Source organism: Sapajus apella, unplaced genomic scaffold (genome assembly GCF_009761245.1).
Source record: "Sapajus apella isolate SASKATOON/1434 unplaced genomic scaffold, GSC_monkey_1.0 scaffold2, whole genome shotgun sequence".
NCBI lineage: Eukaryota > Metazoa > Chordata > Mammalia > Primates > Cebidae > Sapajus > Sapajus apella.
This window is the reverse complement of record NW_022436942.1, coordinates 78463845-78482735: the sequence shown is the minus strand read 5'-3', so window position 1 is coordinate 78482735 and position 18891 is coordinate 78463845. Positions and strand designations below refer to the sequence as shown.

General features: G+C 51.9%; 1 protein-coding gene across 5 annotated transcripts in view; it reads left to right on the top strand.

Moving 5' to 3' along the window:
* PXN (paxillin) overlaps positions 1-18891 on the top strand; it is a 62254-nt gene that overhangs the window by 25069 nt on the left and 18294 nt on the right. The window contains exon 1 of one of the 5 annotated variants that reach the window (XM_032241547.1): positions 11347-11865. The exons of the other annotated variants lie outside the window; for them this stretch is intronic. The gene's annotated coding sequence lies outside the window, so the exon portion shown is untranslated. Of the gene's footprint in view, positions 1-11346; positions 11866-18891 lie in introns of those variants that run through there. 5 annotated transcript variants of the gene reach the window in all.

Here is an 18891-nt window from a genome sequence, read left to right as displayed (position 1 = left end):
TTTTTATTTTTTTGAGACAGAGTTTCGCTCTTGTAGCCCAGGCTGGAGTGCAGTGGTGCGATCTGAGCTCGCTACAACCTCCACCTCCAGGTTTCAAGCGATTCTCCTGCTTCAGCCTCCTGAAGTAGCTGGGATTACAGGCACCTGCCACCATGCCCAGATAATTTTTTTATATTTTTAGTTGAGATGGGGTTTCACCATGTTGGCCAGGCTGGTCTTGAACTACTGACCTCAGGTGATCCACCCACTTTGGCCTCCCAAAGTGCTGGGATTATCGGCATGAGCCACTGCATCTGGCTTATTTTTATTTTTGTAGAGATGGAATCTCACTGTGTTGCCCCGGCTGGTCTCTAACTCCTGGCCTCAAGCAGTCCTCCTGCCTTGGCCTCCCAATGTGCTGGGATTACAGATGTGAGCCACTGGGTCTGGCCTCTTTCCTTCTTTTAGATTCATTTAGTATTTTTTAGGACTCTGTTTTATTTCCACTCTGTGCTTATTTAGCTATACTTCATTGGTTTGATTATTTTAGGGGTCACTCTATGGTTTGCAGATTTAAATTAATCACAATCTTCCTTCACATCCTACCATGCCATTTCAGGTATAATGTAAGAACAGTATATTTCCATTTCCCCCTCCCATCTTGTGTGTTGTTGTCAGAATTTTATTTCTACACATATTATGAAACCTGTACTATGTTGTCCACCTTTTACATTTATCCACAAATTTACTATAATATTTCTAGCATTCTTTTTTTGAAAGGATCTTTTTTTTTTTTTTTTTTTTTTTGAGACGGAGTTTCGCTCTCGTTACCCAGGCTGGAGTGCAATGGCACGATCTCGGCTCACCGCAACCTCCGCCTCCTGGGTTCAGGCAATTCCCCTGCCTCAGCCTCCTGAGTAGCTGGGATTACAGGCACGCACCACCATGCCCAGCTAATTTTTTGTATTTTTAGTAGAGACGGGGTTTCACCATGTTGACCAGGATGGTCTCGATCTCTTGACCTCGTGATCCACCCGCCTCGGCCTCCCAAAGTGCTGGGATTACAGGCTTGAGCCACCGCGCCCGGCCCTTGAAAGGATCTTTTAAAGTCTAAAGAAGTTAACAAAAATGTCAGGAAAACGTCGTTTCTTTTTTTTTTTCTTCCCCTCCTTTTCCATTTCTCCTCTGAGAACGTGTTGTTTTCTTCCTCCCTGGCTAGTTTCCCTGCCTGTGAACTCCCTCAGCCTCACTAATTTGTGCGTGCTTTGTGGCTCATCCCATCTGTGGTTCAGTCGTGATAATCAACGATGCTGTCAGTCTCTCTGGGCTCCACAGCCCCACGCTTGGTGTTGCTGACACATCCCGGTGGTGCACGTTTGAGAAAATCTGCACATTCCAGCTCACGTCCCCTGCCTTCTCTGCTCCATGGGGAGAGGTGTGACCAGATCTGCAGGACTTGGGACTGCCACACTCCTGTTCCTTCTTGCTCTGTTGTTAGGTGATGCCCCTCCTCCTCTTTCCCCAGCACCAAGCCAGAGTCACCCAGTCCCAGGCCCCGACTCTCTCCCAGTTGCCTCATTCCTATGCACCAAGCCCACCTAATGGAGCTCCCCTTCCCCACCCACAAAGGAAGACAGATAGGCCACCCAGTGAGTTTAAGTTGCCACAAGGGGCTGTGCTCCAGCCACAAAGTCTTGCGGACTATTCCTTTGATTTTGATTTTGATTTTTTTATTTTAGGGTAGGAGTTTTGCTGGTTGGGATGGGGTGGTGGCAACTAGATCACAGTAGATGGGACACTCTAGGATGGAGTCGAGAGGACTTGGGCCATGTGCTCCTGCATTACTCTCCCTCACTGGGTTTTGCATGTAGTGAGCTCTTAGGGAGGACTGGCAGGTGGCATGAGCTGAAGTGGCGAGGCTGATCTCAGCAACAGACTGGCTTGGCGCGGGTCATTTATTGATTTGTTTGGTATCATCCAGGGAGCCCCCATTATGTGCTAGGCTCTGCTCAATGCTCAGGTGAAGATGAATGTAGGCATACTCCCTACCCACACTGTGCTGTTCCTAGGCTGTGAGACATGGCCCCTTAGACAGACAGTTCCTACCAGCCTGATAAGTGTTCTCATAGGAGAAGTGCACAGTGCTTTGGGAACTCAAAGGAATGGAGCCTCAAACCCTTTGTAGGGTAATAAGGTCAAGGAGGGCTTCCTGGAGGAAATAGTACCCTAAACTGACTCTTTTGTGTGTGTGTTTTAAGAGATAGGTTTTCTCCGTTGCCCAGGCTGGAGTGCAGTGGCGCCATCGTAGCTCACCTGCAGCTTCAAACACCTGGGCCCAATCGATCTTCCAGCCTCAGCTTCCTGAGTAACTGGAATTACAGCTGTGTGCTACAGCACCTGGCTAATTTTTAAATTTTTTTTTGTAGAGACAGGGTCTTGCTGTGTTGCCCAGTCTGGTCTCAAATTCCTGGCTTCAAGCAATCGTCCTGCCTTGGCCTCCCAAAATGCTTGGATTGCAGGAATGAGCCACTGTGCCCAGCCCTTTGTTGTATTTTTATTTTTTTTCTTTTTCTTTTTACCACGATCGCTTCCTATGTTGTATTTTTAAATAGAACCTCAACATTTAGAAAAGCCCCCAGACTCTGTCCTTTACTTAAATGGTCATTCTATAATAAGATTTTGGAAAGAGGCCTTCCCAGCATAAAAACAACATGTTGCTTTTTCTTTACGTAGGGCAGGATGGATCCTTTTTATCCTCTTGTTGAAGAAGATAAACTAAGGTATTATGAGTCTCAAGGGATTAGAAAGGATTTAGCCTGGTAAAGAAGGCAGGAGAGTGGTCTAGGGAGAGGGAATAGCTGTGCAGTGTGGAGGGAGACGTGTGTGTGTGTATAAGCAGGCGTGTTAAGTTCATGGGCAGTGATTGGGTGCCCTGCATCTAGTTGGATCTTTCAAGCTAATCAAAGTTATCCTGAGCCACAAGGCCAAGGCCAGTCATTAGGCTTTATATCCTCATTGGAATGACTTTTTGGGAGTAGCCTTGCTATGAAAGCTGAGATGGGGCTGGCCTTTGGGGCATATGTTATCCTACAGTGAGATGAGCTTTCTTTTTTTTTTTTTTTGAGCCGGAGTCTCACTCTGTCGCCCAGACTAGAGTGCAGTGGCATGATCTTGGTCGGCTCACTGCAACCTCTGCCTCCCAGGTTCAAGTGATTCTCCTGCCTCAACCTCCTGAGTAGCTGGGATTGCAGGCATGCACCACCACACCTGGCTAATTTTTGTATTTTTAGCACAGGCAGGGTTTCTCCATGTTGGCCAGGCTGGACTCGAACTTCTGACCTCAGGTGATCCACCTGCCTCAGCCTCCCAAACTGCTGGGATTACAGGCATGAGCCATCACACCTGGTCATGAGATGAGCTTTGTCTGTGCAGTCTCTCTGTGGTCAGCTGGGGCTGGGACCATGGGTCAGTTCTGAAGGGCATTTCCATTGAGGATTTGGGGCCAGAGATTGTGTCCTGGGCCTGAGATTGTGTCCTGGGCCCTCTGGCCCCAGTGGTGAGCCACATGCTTATGTGGCAGGAAGGATCTGGTTCCTCTGATAACTTGCTTAGCCTGACCCCTCTTCTTCCTGGAGGAGGGCTGTCAGAGATGGGGCTGGCTTTGTATTTGATTTTCAGAGGCAGATTCAGTGCAGATGGGAGCAGGCAGAGGAAGAGAGCCCATGGTCTTCCTGAGCACTCTGAGAATTCCCAGAGCAGGCTGCATGCAACTTCCTGAGGTTCTCCCAAGGCCAGACAGGGAGAACGACTTGTGTTCAGGAGAAGGGTACCATTATCATTTTCCAAACTGTTACTTATATAGGTCCCTTGGCCAAAGAAAGAAAGTACTTGGGCCCTGGCTCAGGGAACCCTGTGGCTCTGCCTGTCCTTGGTCTGACTCCTAACCTTGTTGCCGTCATCACCTGACCCCTGCCACAGACCTTCTTCCCTGTCCCATATGGCTGTTCCATCCCTCCTGCAGGAAACAAACATGGGAGGCATCCTGCACTCTTCCCTCTTTCTCCATATCCACTCAGTTTCCAGGTAATGCTGAGTTTACCTGGTTTCAGGTAGAGCATTGCAACTCTTGGTCTTCCTCCAGCTGAGCACTGCCTCCCTCCGATCTCCCCTGCCTGAGTGATCTAAAGCGCAAGCCCGGTCCTGCCGTTCCGCTGCCGACCGCCTTCCTTCCCTGGCTCGCCCTAGTAAGTCCAGACTCCCCAGTGGGCCCTGGGCCCTTGACTCCTCTTCCACCAAGCTGGGACTTGCACTCTGAGCTCCAATCCCCTCTGTCTGGGCCCTATCCCAGGCTGTTTTCCACCTCTGCCTGGAAAGCCCATCCTCTTTCCTCCTGGCCCACTGCCGCTTTCAGGGCCTTCTGCCCCTCATTTATGACAGTCCTGCCAGTCAGTGCTCCCCGGGGACAGGCTTTGTATCTTTGTCCCTCCAATGCCCAGCTTAGTGCCCATGCACAATATGTGTTTGTGAATGTGATTGGAGCCATCACTAGTAAAGGTCAGGCTGTCCCAGTGAGGCATTGGTGGGAGGGTCTTGGAGGAGGGCATGTGAGGCAGGTGCAGGTGTCTCTGCCTTGGATGCCCAAGCAAGACCACATCTGTTTTGGGCCTCCTGAACTGTGGTGGTTTTGCTGGAGTGTGCTGCCCGGGTAAGTGCCCAGGCAGGTCCCATTCCAGAAATTCCGATCACCTGGGATTGAGGTGAAGCTGAAGCTGCTTCAGCCCCAAGTGATCAGACTTGTCTTCAAGGGACCAAGCTGTGAGCTGAGAGGGGCAGGGTGGTGGACTGTCAGGCCTGCCCAGAGCAGTGGTTTCATTCAGATTCCCAACCCCTTTGAACCATGACTATTGGGAGCTCTCTCCCCAGAGTAGCATAGTAAGGACATGCATGGATGCTTCGTGTGTGATTTCAGGTGGTCCACAGATCCCCTGGAGGGTCATCTCTGGATGCCAGATTCAGACTTCTGATGTAAGTTTAGCTCCCTCCGGGGCTCTCTTCCTCCCTTTCCCTTTGAAAGGGAAGAGAAGAGAATGTGGAATCCTTTTGCCCCAGGGATGGGGAGCTAAACTGAGCCAGCAGGAAGACGGTGGATTGTGGGGCCAGGTGCAGACCACCTGGGTGGGTGGGCACTGTGATGCCTGACACTCAGGGCCTCTGGAGTCAGTTCTGGGTGGGTCAGCGTCAATGCTCCAATGGCTGAACCATCTGGCAGAGTTAGGAGGTGGAGACCTCGGAAGGGCCATCTCGGACTCCTTTCTCGGCACTCACAGTGTAGGGAACGCTGTGGGGCTGCGATGCTGGCCTTTGGACTGGACTCTGGGGAGGATCAGCAGTGCCCTTCTTTCCGTTGGCTTGTGCACTGAGCTTCCCACACCACAAGTGCAGGGACCTCCAGATGCATCTGCTTGGTGACCCCTTGAACTTGGGAATGGCTTCAAAGCCAGGGAGAAAGATCACTGTTTTGGTTGGGGCCTGCAAAGCCTCTCTGCTTTTTAGCCCAGTTCTTGTTTACAGTCTGATGGCCTGGTCCGGTGTCCCAACAAATGACTCTGCAGGCACTGTGAAAAGGTCAGGCTGCCTAACTGACATCTGTCAGAGCACCTTCTCTGCAGTTGCTCATGGCTTGCAGTGCTGGGCATGCATCTGCTCTGGTGGGGCTATCAGCGATGTCAGCTTTGTGGGTGGGACAGCAAGTGTCCCCCATCTGTCACCTGTCACCTGGTGAGATAGGCACTAATGATACACGTGGCTATGTGCTTGTGATGTGCCAGGCCTGCTTTACGATTATCTTATTTGTTCCTCTAAATGGCTTGAGTGAGGCTTGGGAATCTCACAATCCCATTATGTAAGGGGCGGCTATTATACCCGTTCTATAGATGAAGGAGCTGAGCTGAGAGTTGTTGTGTCAGCAAGTGGCAGAGCTGGGACTTGAAACCATGTAGTTCAGCTACAAAATCTGTGCTACATTTTTGTTGCATACTCACTCACCTGCGTGGAGAGGCAGGTAACGTGAATGGATGAAGTGGGCAAAGGAAAGGGAGCTAGATGTCTTTTTTATTTTATTTATGTACTTTTTTGACATTGATGAGACTCAAAGTTCTTCTGAAATGGAGCAAGATTTCATGCTGCTTCCAAAGAAGATGCCAAGTAGACTGATGTTGCTAGCTAGCTCGTCTGACTGTTCCTGGGAAGCCAGAAATCCTGGCTTTCATGTGAAATCTCTCAATGTATTCAGATTAGCTCAGATTTTTTATTTTAATTCATTTTATTTTGTTTATTTTTGAGACAGAGTCTCTCTCTGGCACCCAGGCTGGAGTGCGGTGGTGTGATCTCAGGTCACGGCAACCTCCGCCTCCTGGGTTCAAGCGATTCTCCTGCCTCAGCCTTCCAAGTAGCTGGGATTACAGGTGCCTGCTACCATGCCTGGCTAATTTTTTTTTTGTATTTTTAGTACAGACAGGGTTTCACTACATTGGCCAGCCCGGTTTCGAACTCCTGACCTCAGGTGATCCATCGGCCTTAGCCTCCCAAAGTGCTGGGATTACAGGCGTGATTACCATGCCTGGCAGAAACTTCCACCCTTAAAAAAGGAGAAACAAGTGGCACCAAGAAGGGCAGTAGTGGGACAGGCACTTGCTCAACTCCCTGGCTTTTTTGGTGATCATTTCCTGTCTGGACATAAAGATGGACAGGAGGGGAAGGAGCAGCCCTACCTGATAATTTGGTTCCCATCGGAGGTTCCCTAGTAGACCATGAAGCTCCCTGTGTTGCAGTATAGTTGTTAGCGGGCAGAAGCCCAGGATTTCCTGTCCTTGGGAAGTTTTAGCCTAGGAGTGTCCAAGGGCAGCTGTGCCCCCATACATAGCCAGGCACAGAGAAGGCACTGCGTGAAGGAGGAATGAATGATGAGGTTCACCCCAGGGTGGCCCCCATCCTGGCATCTCACAGCCAGAGAGCAGTCTCTGCAGACACTGCAGAACCTAGCGTCCACTGGAGCTAGTGATGTCAGTGGTCTACCTGAACAGTCACCCAGGGGTCCCCTCAGAGTATCGTTTCTATTAGAAGATATTCTCCACAGCTCAAAACCCAATTTCCAAACAACCTTCTGGAATGCTCCACGTGTGTACATGGGGATTTTCTGTGTGGTGTTTCCGGGCGTTGTGGCCATGTGCGCGGTTGGCTCTGCTGGGCTGGATTTGTGGAGCCCCAGAGTGTTTCCTGCAATAAAATCCAAACCAGGGGTAAGGTATGTACCCCCTCCCCCATCAATCCCTGGCATAGCCAGCCAGGCACAGTGGAGGTGGGCCAGGCCAGCCAAGCCTGGTGGGAGCCCTGGAACCCTCTCTGCTGCATAACCACCTCCATTTGGTTTATCCATGAAGCTTGGCATGGCTGCCTAACCTGCTTCCTCAGCTTTGGCGTTGGTGGGCTTCTTGCAGACCAACTATGTGGTCTCATTTGAGTTCTGTTCCCACCCTCTCCCTCTCCCCCGCACCTTGGTATCCCTACATGTGAGCTTTGCCAGCCAGACTGAAAGCGCAGAGGTCTCCCTGCGTGCTTTTTGTTTCAGGAAAATAGCTTCTCTCCTCTTTTTCTATTGTGGTTTCCCAGTGTGACTCTGCAGCCACCATCTGCTTCCTCTCTGTCCAGGAAGAGGCAGATTTCCCCATGTGGAGAGTTGGCGAGGCTCCAGGCCTCCAGAGAAATTGGCCTTGCCCTCTTCAGGACAGTGTCTGGGGGCATTCCTCCCTTGTAGCTCTGTGATGCCTTCCCACCAGGGCCCTGCTGCCTGCCAGTGTGCCTGGGGTGCCTACAAAGCTCAGTGGGATCGGGGAACTGAGACAAGACTTGGAGCTTCTGTGCATGGGATGGGCCCTCCTGAGACCACTCCTTATTCGGCAGGTGCCAACTGTCTGTAGTGACACCAGCTGTCAAGGGGCCCCAGCATTTCCTAGAGCCCTGAAATCAGCAGATGGCTTCCAAAGCTCGTGAGCCCACGAAGACCCAGGGCTGGATGATGTAGACGCTTCTAGGGAGACAAAAGGGTCACCGAGGGTCAACTTGGGGAGCACTCTGGGGGCAGCTGGTCTGACTCCCCTCCCTTCCCTTCCCCCACTTCTCAGAGCTCGTGACCATCAAATGGTACGCTGCCAGGACATAGCCTTCAGATGACACCGAGGGTGTGTCTGGCATTCTGTGCACTTTTTAGCCCTTTCTCTCACTCAAGTAGATGCGTTGGAACACATGTGGGTGGGGCTCATGATCATGGAGTCATCTTGAACCCACTTCAGTTTATTTTCTCAAAAGTAAAAGCAATGGCCAGCAGGAGTTTGAGACCAGCCTGGCCAACATGGTGAAACCCGATCTCTACTAAAAATGCAAAAATTAGCGTATTGGCACATGCTTGTAATTCCAGCTACTTGGGAGGCCGAGGCACAAGAATTACTTGAACTCCAGAGGCAGAGATTGCAGTGAATCATAATCATGCCAGTGTACCACAGCCTGGGCACCAGAAGCAAGAGTATGTCTCAATAAATAAATAAATACATAAGCAATGATCAGGCACAATGGCTTATGCCTATAATCCGAGCACTTTGAGAGGCTGAGGCAGGAGGATCACGTGAGCCCAGGAGTTTGAGGCTACAGTGAGCTATGATCACACCACTGCACTCCAGCCTGGGTGATAGAGTGAGAACTTGTCTCAAATAAATAAATAAATAAAAATTAGAAAATTAAAAGATCAGCTGGGCATGGTGTCACACAGCTATAGTTCCAGCTATTCAGGAGGCTGAGGTGGGAGGATAGCTTAAGTCAGGGAGGTCAAGGCTGCAGTGAGCTGTGATTGTGCCACTGTACTCTAGCCTCCAGCCTGGGTGACAGAGACCCTGTCTCAAAAAAAAAAAAAAAAAAAATCAGTTGCAAATGTCCATACCTTAAGATGATTAGCCAAAGACTGGTGGCACACCTCATGGCTGATTGATTGCACATCAAGGGTTGAGAGCCAGTGGTTGAGGACAGCTCAGGCTTGTGTTTCTCCAGCGTGCTGTGCCCTCTGCAGCCCTCTTGTGCCCAGACACAGTAGGTAAAAACCACAGTACAGAGGGCAAGACATGGAACTACCTACTTTTTTGCTCTATAGAAAAAATACTTGGGTCTGGGCATGGTGGTGCACGCCTGTAATCCCAGCACTTTGGGAAGCCAAGGTGGGTGGATCACGAGGTCAAGAGATTGAGACCATCCTGGCCAACATGATGAAACCCCAGCTCTACTAAAAATACAAAAATTAGCCAGGCATGATGGCGCACATCTGTAGTCCCAGCTACTTGGGAGGCTGAGGCAGGAGAATAGCTTGAACTTGGGAGGTGGAGGTTACAGTGAGCCGAGATTGAGCCACTGCCCTCCAGCCTGGAGACAGAGCAAGACTCCGTCTCAAAAAATAAAAAGTGCTTGGGTGAGACATGTGGCTGTCCATTGCAGGAACATTGAGGCTGACTGTGGGTTGGAAAATCTAGGCTGTCTGTCTTGCTGTCTGTCCCCTATTGGCCGGTTTGTTGCCTATAGTGGAGTCCCTGTCTGCCTGTGCGTCTCCTAATGATTCTGATGTCATCTCTGTGAGGTCAGAGATTGGTTCCTGGGTCAGGCCCATCTTGCATCCTGGGGCTCACATGGGACCACCAGCAGTGCAGCACAGGGGGAAAACACTTGTGCGCATTGACCTTGCATGTCCACAATTTAGACCAGAACATGGAGTGCTCTAGCCTTCTCTGAATTCTTGAGCTGCCTGTACCACCACTAGGAGCTCCTCTGTGGTTCAAGACCCCTCCTGAGGCCAAGGGTGAGGAGGAGACAGAAGGGAAAGAGAACAGGAGACCTGGAGTGTGCAGTTGTGGAGCGGGACCCAGCAGCCTGCCTTTTTGGAGTCTTTGAAGGCTCTAGGGGTGTGTGTTGTGGGAATGGAGAGTGGTGACCGGCAGAGGGAGGGACAGCTGCTGAAAGTGATCATTCCTCTCCTTATGGGGCGTCCTGGGAAGAACATGGGTGAGCTCTGCAGTCAGGCAATGCTGTCCTTGTGGGGCCTCATGAGACAGCTCTGGGCATCTGCATTCTAATCCCTGGCAACAAATGGGGCTGCAAAGCCAGGCTCCCAGTAGATGCTCAGGAAGGGTTCTTCCACTCCTCACCTCCTCCTGAGCTGCTCTCTGGCCTTGCAGCCCCATCTTTGGATCCCTGTTTGACACTGCTGGGCTCAGAGCTTCTGTGGCAGGAGCAGAGGCTGCTCTCTCCTGGGTTCCTCTGGGAGCTGCTGTGGAGCTTGGGCAGTTCCTTCTATTGTCGTGATTCTGGGTTCAAAGCCACAGGCCTCTCAGACAGCTGTGACTTCCCAGCAGCAGTAGAGATGGGGTGGGGGTGGAGGCGCTGGGGCCCTGCAGCTTCCCTGCTTGCCTCTGTCCTTGCTAGGCAGTGAGTTGGAGGCGCCTGGGCTCAGCTGATGTTCTCCAAGGAGGACTTGGAATGAACCCGAGACACAGAGGGTGAGGTCAGTGGTTTGCTCAGCAAGAAGGCCGAGTTAGTGACAACCTGTCACAGCTCCCAGTATCCCTGGCTGCAGTCCCTGGCTCCGACTCCTCCCCCTGCCAGCCTTAAGGGAGGTGAAAATCAGTGATGTGGATCTGTTGACTAAGTGTCTCCTGTGTGTCATAGTGGGAGGCTCACGTTTATCCCAGCTGCCATGATGGCTTTCACATACTTTTTCATCCATTACTCACTATGTGCACTATGAAGTGTCTGAGTAAACCAAAGCCCAGATCTAGTCACTGGTCATGAAGGCTGGTGAGTGGTGGATTTGAACCCATCCTCCTCACCTTAGATGGCCCATTCCTTCCACTCCACCATGATGCCATGCAGGTGGGATGCCAGGAGGGTGTCCAAAGAGCTGTGCGACTGTCCCGGCTCCCAGCAACACCAGACCAGCCAAATCTGTGATATGGGCAGGGGTGGCTTTATGTGTTGAAGTGGGGGCTTTGTGGCGCTGCTTAAAATTGTTTGCCAAAGTCCCCAAGAGCATGTGCAAAACATCCTCTTGCCTTTTTTTTTTTTTTTGCTTTTTTTGGAGACAGTCTTGCTCTGTCGCCCAGGCTGGTATGCAGTGGCTTAATCTCAGTTCACTGCAAACTTTGCCTCCTGTGTGTAAGCAATTCTCCTGCCTCAGCCTACCAAGAGGCTGGGATTACAGGCATGCACCACCATGCTGGGCCAAGTATTGTATTTTTAGTAGAGATGGGGTTTCTCCATGTTGGCCAGGCTGGCTTTGAACTCCTGGCCTTAAGCAATCCCCCTACCTCGGCCTCCCAAAGTGCTGGGATTACAGGCAGAAGCCTCCATGCAGGCCTTGAAGCCTCTCTTTTTATCTTACAATTTCACTTGCATTTTGCATTTCACCCTGTAATGTAGCCTTGTTTGTTTTAAGAAGATGATTTACATTTGTTGCCCCTGAGTACATTTGATCCTCACTGTGTTCTGGGTTTGTCCTGACGTGGCTTCCTGTACCCCTGGCTTCCGTCTGTCCCCTGGGGGTATGGATATCCTTGTGTGAGAGGCTCAAACTAGGTGAAAGAGTATAGAGGTAGTGGTGGGGCACATTCAGTATTGTGAAGAAAGGCACACTGGCAAAAAGGGAAGGGGGGGCCCAGTTTGTCTGGAGATGTGGATTGCAGTCAGGCCAAGGAGGCAGTGAAGGTCAGTTTGGGGCCGTCTTCTGAGAGGGTCAAGGACAGAATGCCATCCCCAGGAGTTCTGACCTCGTTTTAGAGGCAGAGAGGGCATCAGTGGGTGAGTATTGTAACTCTGCTCCTTGCTCTGCTCACATTCTTTGAAGCCCCTCTAAGAGGCCTGTGAGGGCCGGGCACAGTGGCTCATGCTTGTAACTTTGGAATGCTGAGGTGGGTGGATGACTTGAGGTCAGGAGTTCGAGACCAGCCTGGTCAACAACGTGAAACCTCGACTCTACTAAGAAAATGCAAAAATTGCCGGGCGCAGTGGCTCAAGCCTGTAATCCCAGCACTTTGGGAGGCCGAGGCGGGTGGATCACGAGGTCAAGAGATCGAGACCATCCTGGTCAACATGGTGAAACCCCATCTCTACTAAAAATACAAAACATTAGCTGGGCATGGTGGTGCGTGCCTGTAATCCCAGCTACTCAGGAGGTTGAGGCAGGAGAATTGCCTGAACCCAGGAGGCGGAGGTTGCGGTGAGCCGAGATCGCGCTATTGCATGCATTCCGGCCTGGGTAACAAGAGTGAAACTCCGTCTCAAAAAAAAAAAAAAGAAAATGCAAAAATTAGCCAGATGTGGTGTGTACCTGTATAGTCCCAGCATTGGGAGGCCAGAGGATCGTTTGAACCTGGCAGGTAGAGGCTGCAGTGAGCCGAGATTGTGCCACTGCACTCCAGCCAGGGTGACAGAGCAAGACTCCATTTCAAAAACAAAAAGGAGGTCTATGAGGGTATCCATGCTCTGCGGGTTCAGGAGAGTGGGGAAGTTCTTGCCCACAGAGGGCCTGCAGTCTAGTGAGAGAGGCCAGAGTGAAGTGTGAGGCACGCATCAGAAAGGCTGGGAGCCAAGTTCAGACTGATGGTGTCTGCAGGAAGGTTAGATTGGGAAAACTGGGCAGGGGGCTGCAGTCAGGTTCAGGAAGGCACTGAGCATGGATTCGGATGCTTGTCCAAGTGGTTGGCTGTGTGTGATGAAAAGAAAGGGAGGCAAGTGATGACAGGGAGAGGCCCCAAGAAGGAAGACTTGATGTGACTTGGTGACTGGTCCCACCAGCTAAATGTGGGACCTATTAAAGGGACTTAGAAAAGAGAACTGGGGAAGTTAGCCAAGTGAGAGCTGACTTGAGGGAAATGACTTTGCCCCCTGAAAAAAGGGAAGGCACTGGTTGGTTCCACGGTTGTCTCGGACTATTTGAGAGAATCCGACCAGCAAAGAGTGGGTTTTGAAATGCTATGAAATCCACAAACATCACAGAAAAACTGCAGCTCATCTCAGGAACAGGCAAACTTTTGAACTTTTTGTTCGGGTCTCTGTGGGACGATGACTCATTTTGAGCCCCTCCTAACCTCTGCTGGTGATTAGCAGGGGTGAGAGGCCCAAGGAGCCGTCCTGCTCTGCAACAGATCAGCTTGCCTGGAAGAGCCCAGATTGCAGGAATAGACTAGGGTAGATTTGGAACAGCTAAGAACCTTTCCAGTTCATGAGTCTCCTGGGTTTGAGGCTGACTGTCTTTTTGTATGTGAATCTGGGTTTTACCCATTGAAGGAACTGAGTTGGGTCTGGAATGGGGCCCTAGACTTGACCTTAAAAGGTCTAGTGTCTCTGGGTGACCTAAAGAGGTGGATGACATCTGACCAATGAAATGTGTTCACAATGTTCTGGGAACCTCTGGAAGAGGGAGGGGCCCAATGATTCTGGAGAGGAGAGATGAGTTATTTACAATATGAAAGAGACTCTGGGGCCAGGCACAGTGGCTCACATCTGTAATCTCAGCACTTGGAAGGCCCAGGCAGGAGGATGGCTTGAGTCCAGGAGTTCAAGACCAGCCTGGGCAACATAGTGAGACCCCGTCTCTACCAAAAAAAAATACAAAAAGCCGAGAATGGTGGCGTGTGCTTATAGTCCTAGCTACTCAGGAGGCTGAGGCAGGAAGATCCCTTGAGCCTAGGAATTCTAGGCTGCAGTGAGCTATGATCAAGCCTCATCTCAAAAAAAAAAAAAAAAAAAAAAAAAAGAATGTGGTGTTCGGCCAGCCTGGTCTGAACTCCTGTGCCTGTAGCCCGAGGCAGATGCATAGAAGTGCTCAGAGTCAACCTGGGCAGCCTCCTCGTTGTCTCACCTGCTGTTGCTTAAGCTCCTGGAGCTCAATTTGATGGGGAAGCGCGGCAGCCAGGAGCCTGATGGGTGGGCCCTGTGTGGGTGCCTGGCACAGTTGGGCTTCTGGCTGGAGCTCAGGGTGACTTCTGGAGTTGCCTAGCAGCCTTTATTCTCTCGGGTCTCCAGTTACCTGTGCCCTGTGACCTTGGGCACAAGCCAGGCAGCTAATAAAGCCAGCCTGCCTGCACACTCATGTTGTGTCAGCCTCTGTGGGGAAGAGCTCGTCAGCAGACAGGAAGCCACCCTCCTGTGCTGGGCATGTAGGAAGCCCAGGGAAGAACCTCCTTATCCAAATGGCCACCCCCTCCTTCCCTGGCTTCTGACTGGAAAACTCTCCCCTGGTCTTCTCCCCTGGTTTCCTGTGTGTCACCCCCCAGCCCACGCTTCCTTCAGGGCCGTGAGGGTAAAATGCAGTTCCTGTTGAGTGAGGCATGAGTCAGCAGGAGGAGAATTGGTGGCTGAGTCTTTGTAACCTCCAGGCATGGCTATTAAATATTTAAATGACACTATGGTATTGATCCGTTTCTCATCCATCCTCTTAGGAGAGCAGTTCCTGTCTGGGATTCAGATAATAGCAGAATCTTGGATTTAGACTAACTCAGAAGAGCTCAAAGGTGCTATATAAATCTCACCCATAATCATATTATCTCCTCCTGAGAGTGTGCTACTAGGAATGGGGACAAATTGGGTTCTGCCCATTTTCTTGATAGAGAAGACATCCAGGGAGATGACAGCATCCACTGATGGGCCCTCACTGATCCGCAGGCCTGGGAGCGTCCCTGCTCCCCTCCTCCGCACTGGCTGCTTCCCCTGCTCACTGCTGCTTCCCCCTCCTCCTCCTCTTCACAGACCCTCTGTCATTCAGCCATTTATTCTAGCTGCTGGGGACATGGCATCGAACAAGACAGACAAGGCCCCTGCTCTCTGGAGCTTAATTCTTGGAGAAGAGACAGTTGACAAGAACCCAAATTGGCAGGGAAGGCCCTTCAAGGAGATTGAGTTCCTACTCAGTGTCCAGGCCCTAGGTCCCTGGGCTGGGGATGGGTGGGGCAGAGCGGATCTGGCCTAATTGTGGATTGGTCCTTACTGAAGAAGGACGGTTATCAGGATAAATATACCCAGCTCCCCATTCCTGGGGACTTACTCACCGAGTGAAAGCACCCTGCTGCGGATTAGATTACCTCTGCTCTAACTGCTCAAGTGCTCCAGGCTGGGGGAGGGCAGGAGGACTTGGGGCCAGGGGAGTGGGGAGTGGGGAGACCCGCCTTCCCGTTCTGTTCCCCTTCCTAATCTGGAAGAGTCTTACCAGAGGGGCTGAGATGAGCCCATCCCTGAGCTGGTCCTGGTGTTTACATAGCTCCTTCCTTGGAAGGGCCAAGCCCCGCTCACTGCTTATATCCCTGAGCATGGGCAGCTGTGAGGAGGCCTGGCAGCTTCTCTGACACTTGAAGCTACCAAGGCTGCCCAGGTGGTCAGCAGGGGGCTGGGAACCTCCCTTGTCCAGAGTTCTGGACCCAACAGGATAGACAGGCCAGGAGGCTAGGCCTGTGTGGGGACCCTGGGAGTCTGGGTATCCTATGGGATGGCAGGTATGGACAGCTGGCCCAGGGATTCCAGGAAGGCCCCTGTGCTATGGCAGCCCTTGCTGCTGGTGCCGGAGCTTTCAGGGCAGTGTTTGCTGCTCCTTCCTTGGGCTTGTCAGCTCCTGAGGAAGCTTCGCTGGCCACTCCCTGCCTGGGGCAACAAAACCCAACAGGCCTGCAGAAGAAGGCGGGTAAGCGGCTGGAAAAGACCTTGTTCTAACTGTGGGCCTCTCCCAGGCCAGGCCTCAAGAATGCAAGGCGGGCCCCCCCCTCCCAGGGCCACAGGACCCTACCTCTTTAAGTTCTGCCTGGGGCTGCTGGTGGAGGAGTCCACAGTGGCAGAGGTGGGCAGGAGCTGAGGGGCCCTGGCACTGGGGCTGGTGTGGCAGGGCAGCCTGTAAACTCCAGGAAGGGATGGGAAAGCTGGCTCCATGCCCACATTTACCTGCTTCCTGCTGATCCGGGGCTAGATGGCAGCACCCTTTGCCCTCAGGGATTGGATAGGATGGGGAGGTAACTTCTTTCCCCTCCTGGGGCTCAACCTCTCTCTGGGAAGAAGCTTGTGTCTACTTAGCAACTCCTCTTTCCTGTGTGCTCTATTCACACAGCACTTTATTCCAAGTCAGCATTTTTTATCTATTTTTCTCATGTAGTCCCAATCCTGTGAGTATAATGGTGGAATTCCTATTGGGCAGACGAGGAAACTGAGGCACAAGAGCAGTTAAGCAGCCTATCCGAGCAATTCAGCCATTGAGCAGAGTCCAGGTGACTCAGGATTCACCTTACAAGTTTGCAACATTGAGAGTCCTCAGAGCCTGGGAAGAGAGAATGGAGTCGCTCTGGGTCCTCCCTCCCCCTCAGAGAGATAGACCTTTAGCTCAGCTCTCTTGGCACCTTTCCAGCTTCAGGCCTCTGGTCTTGATAGTCTTTATCACACACTAAGAAGTGGCAGGGGCTTGGGTAGGAGGAAGAAGCCTGGCTTGTTTCTGTGCTGCAGTTGGGGCTGGGGGCGTAGGGGTTTAATTACCCTCTTTAATCTGGTATTGAGTGCCATGTGTCAGTGGATCAACCTGGGTCCCCAGAGCCAGGGTTGGAGGGACATCACCCCATTGTAGCACAAGGGGACCCAGGCTTCCTTCCACCCTGAGCCCCTGGGTGGGTACAGGAATGTGAGGGGCGCAGCTGCAGCACTTGCCCTGGAATGCAGGCGAACCGGCCTCGGCCTCTGGGTCCCCTCCTCCTTGGAGCAGTGGGCCGAGGGTGTCTGCACCGTAACATTCCAGCGGCTCTCACCAGTACTAGGATTACGCTAGTCGGTTGCTGGGGCCCGGGAAGGTACCTGCCCACCCACCTGCCGCAGGGTGGCCTCCCGGCCCAAAGCTGCAACTGCTCCACGCTGTTGCTCCAACCAGGCGCAGCCATGGGGTGGGGACGGGGGCGCATGCGGTGCTGCCTTTGCACAGGGCCCATGCCCCTCTGGTTCCCCAGAGCTCTGCATGTCACCCTTGGGGTGCACCTTCAAGTGACCACCTGCGTTCCTCCTAGTAGCTTGCTGTGTTCCTCCACCTCAGCCTTGTTCTCTCAAGATTGAAACTTCCCCTCCGCACCCAGGGCCAGGGGCTCCCCGGTCTTCCCCAGCTAGAAAATTCCAAGATTGCACGAGGTTATCTTTGGTTACTCCCAGTGGCAGGAAGCCGATGGGCCAATGGTGCCCTCTGGTGGGCAGCGGCAGACAGTCTGCGCTCCTTCCTCGCCAATGTCCTGGCTGAGCCAGGACATTGCTCCGTGGCCTTTGCCCAGGGCTTGCTGGGGACTTTGCACCTAGCCCGCCCCCAGCCTCGGGACAGCCTGCCCTACCTCCTCATGTTGCATACTTTCGCTGGCCCAGAGAGACAGAAAACCTGCAGAATTCAGGGTGGGTTTCCTCCAAAAAAGTGGATGGGAAGCCCCAGAGAGAGCTTCTTCCTGCAGGTGGCTTGGGTTTGGAGGGACTCAGTCCTGGACCTGGAAACTTAGTAGAGTAGTTCCAGGAAGTTGAGGCCTTCCTTAGCTTGAATGATGGCTCCCGACTACTTCCAAGCAGTGTCTGGAACCTGTCCTCCCAGCATGTGGGAAGGGAGGGTATATTCCTGGTCTCGAATGGTTTCAGTGAGTACCATTTTCTCTGAAGAGTGGGTAGCCTGACACCTTCCTTGGGGTATGAGTAGAAGGAATATTTACAGCGGAGGAGAAAGGCTGGAGCTAGACACTGGGAACCCGCTGGGATGGGGCCGCGCCTTCAAGTGGACGCCTGTGTGCAGTGCCTGCCAGCTGTTTGCTCACGCCATCGGGGGCGTTTGCTGAGCTTGCTAGGGGACTTTGGCCCTTAACCATTTGCAGCGAACGGGGAAGTCTCAGGTATCTGCACCCATTGGAAATAAAAGTAAAGCTAGGAGTCTACTCTTGACTCGCTTTCTATATTTCTGGTTCTCTTTCTTGGAGGTGTTTGTGGGGGATTTGGAGACACTATCCCTTACCCGTCTTGCCTAGTCCTTGCCTGGTAAGGATGAAGGGTAGAGAGGGAGGAGGAAGCCATACCAGAGACCCTGTGGCTGGTGGATGGACTTGCTGGGGTTTTTCTCTGTCCCTTAAATAGATAAAACTTTGGAGAAAACGGAATCATGATGTGCCTTCTCCCTGACATCTACACTCTGTATCTTTTTTTAAGACAGGGTCTCACTTTGTCACCCTGGCTGGAGTGCAGTGGTGCAATTGTAGTTCACTGTAGCCTTGACCTCCTGGGCTCAAGCGATCCTCCTGCCTCAGCCTCCTAACTGAGACTACAGGCACGTATCACCACACCCAGCTAATTTTTACATATTTTTTTTTTAGAGATGGGATCTCACTATGTTGCTCAAGCTGATCTTCAACTCCTGCTCTCAAGTGATCCTCCCACCTCAGCCTCCTGAGTAGCTGGGACTATAGACATGTGCCACAAAGCCTGGCTAATTTTTGTATTTTTTGTGGAGACAGGGTCTCACCATTTTGCTCAGGCTGGTTTTGAACTTCTGGGCTCAAGTGGTCCTCCTGCCTTAGCTTCCCAATTTGCTGGGATTACAGGCATAAGCCACCATGTCCTATGAGGCCTGATCTTTTAACTCGCCTGCTTCCATTTGTTCATCTCACTCTCAGATGCTGACTCAGTCCTACCATCTTTTCTTTTCTTTTTTTTTTTTTGGAGACAGAGTTTTGTTCTTTCTCTCAGGCTGGAGTGAAATGTAATCTCGGCTCACTGCAACCTCCACCCTCCTGGGTTAAAATGATTCTCCTGCTTCAGCCTCCCAAGTAGCTGGGATTATAGGCA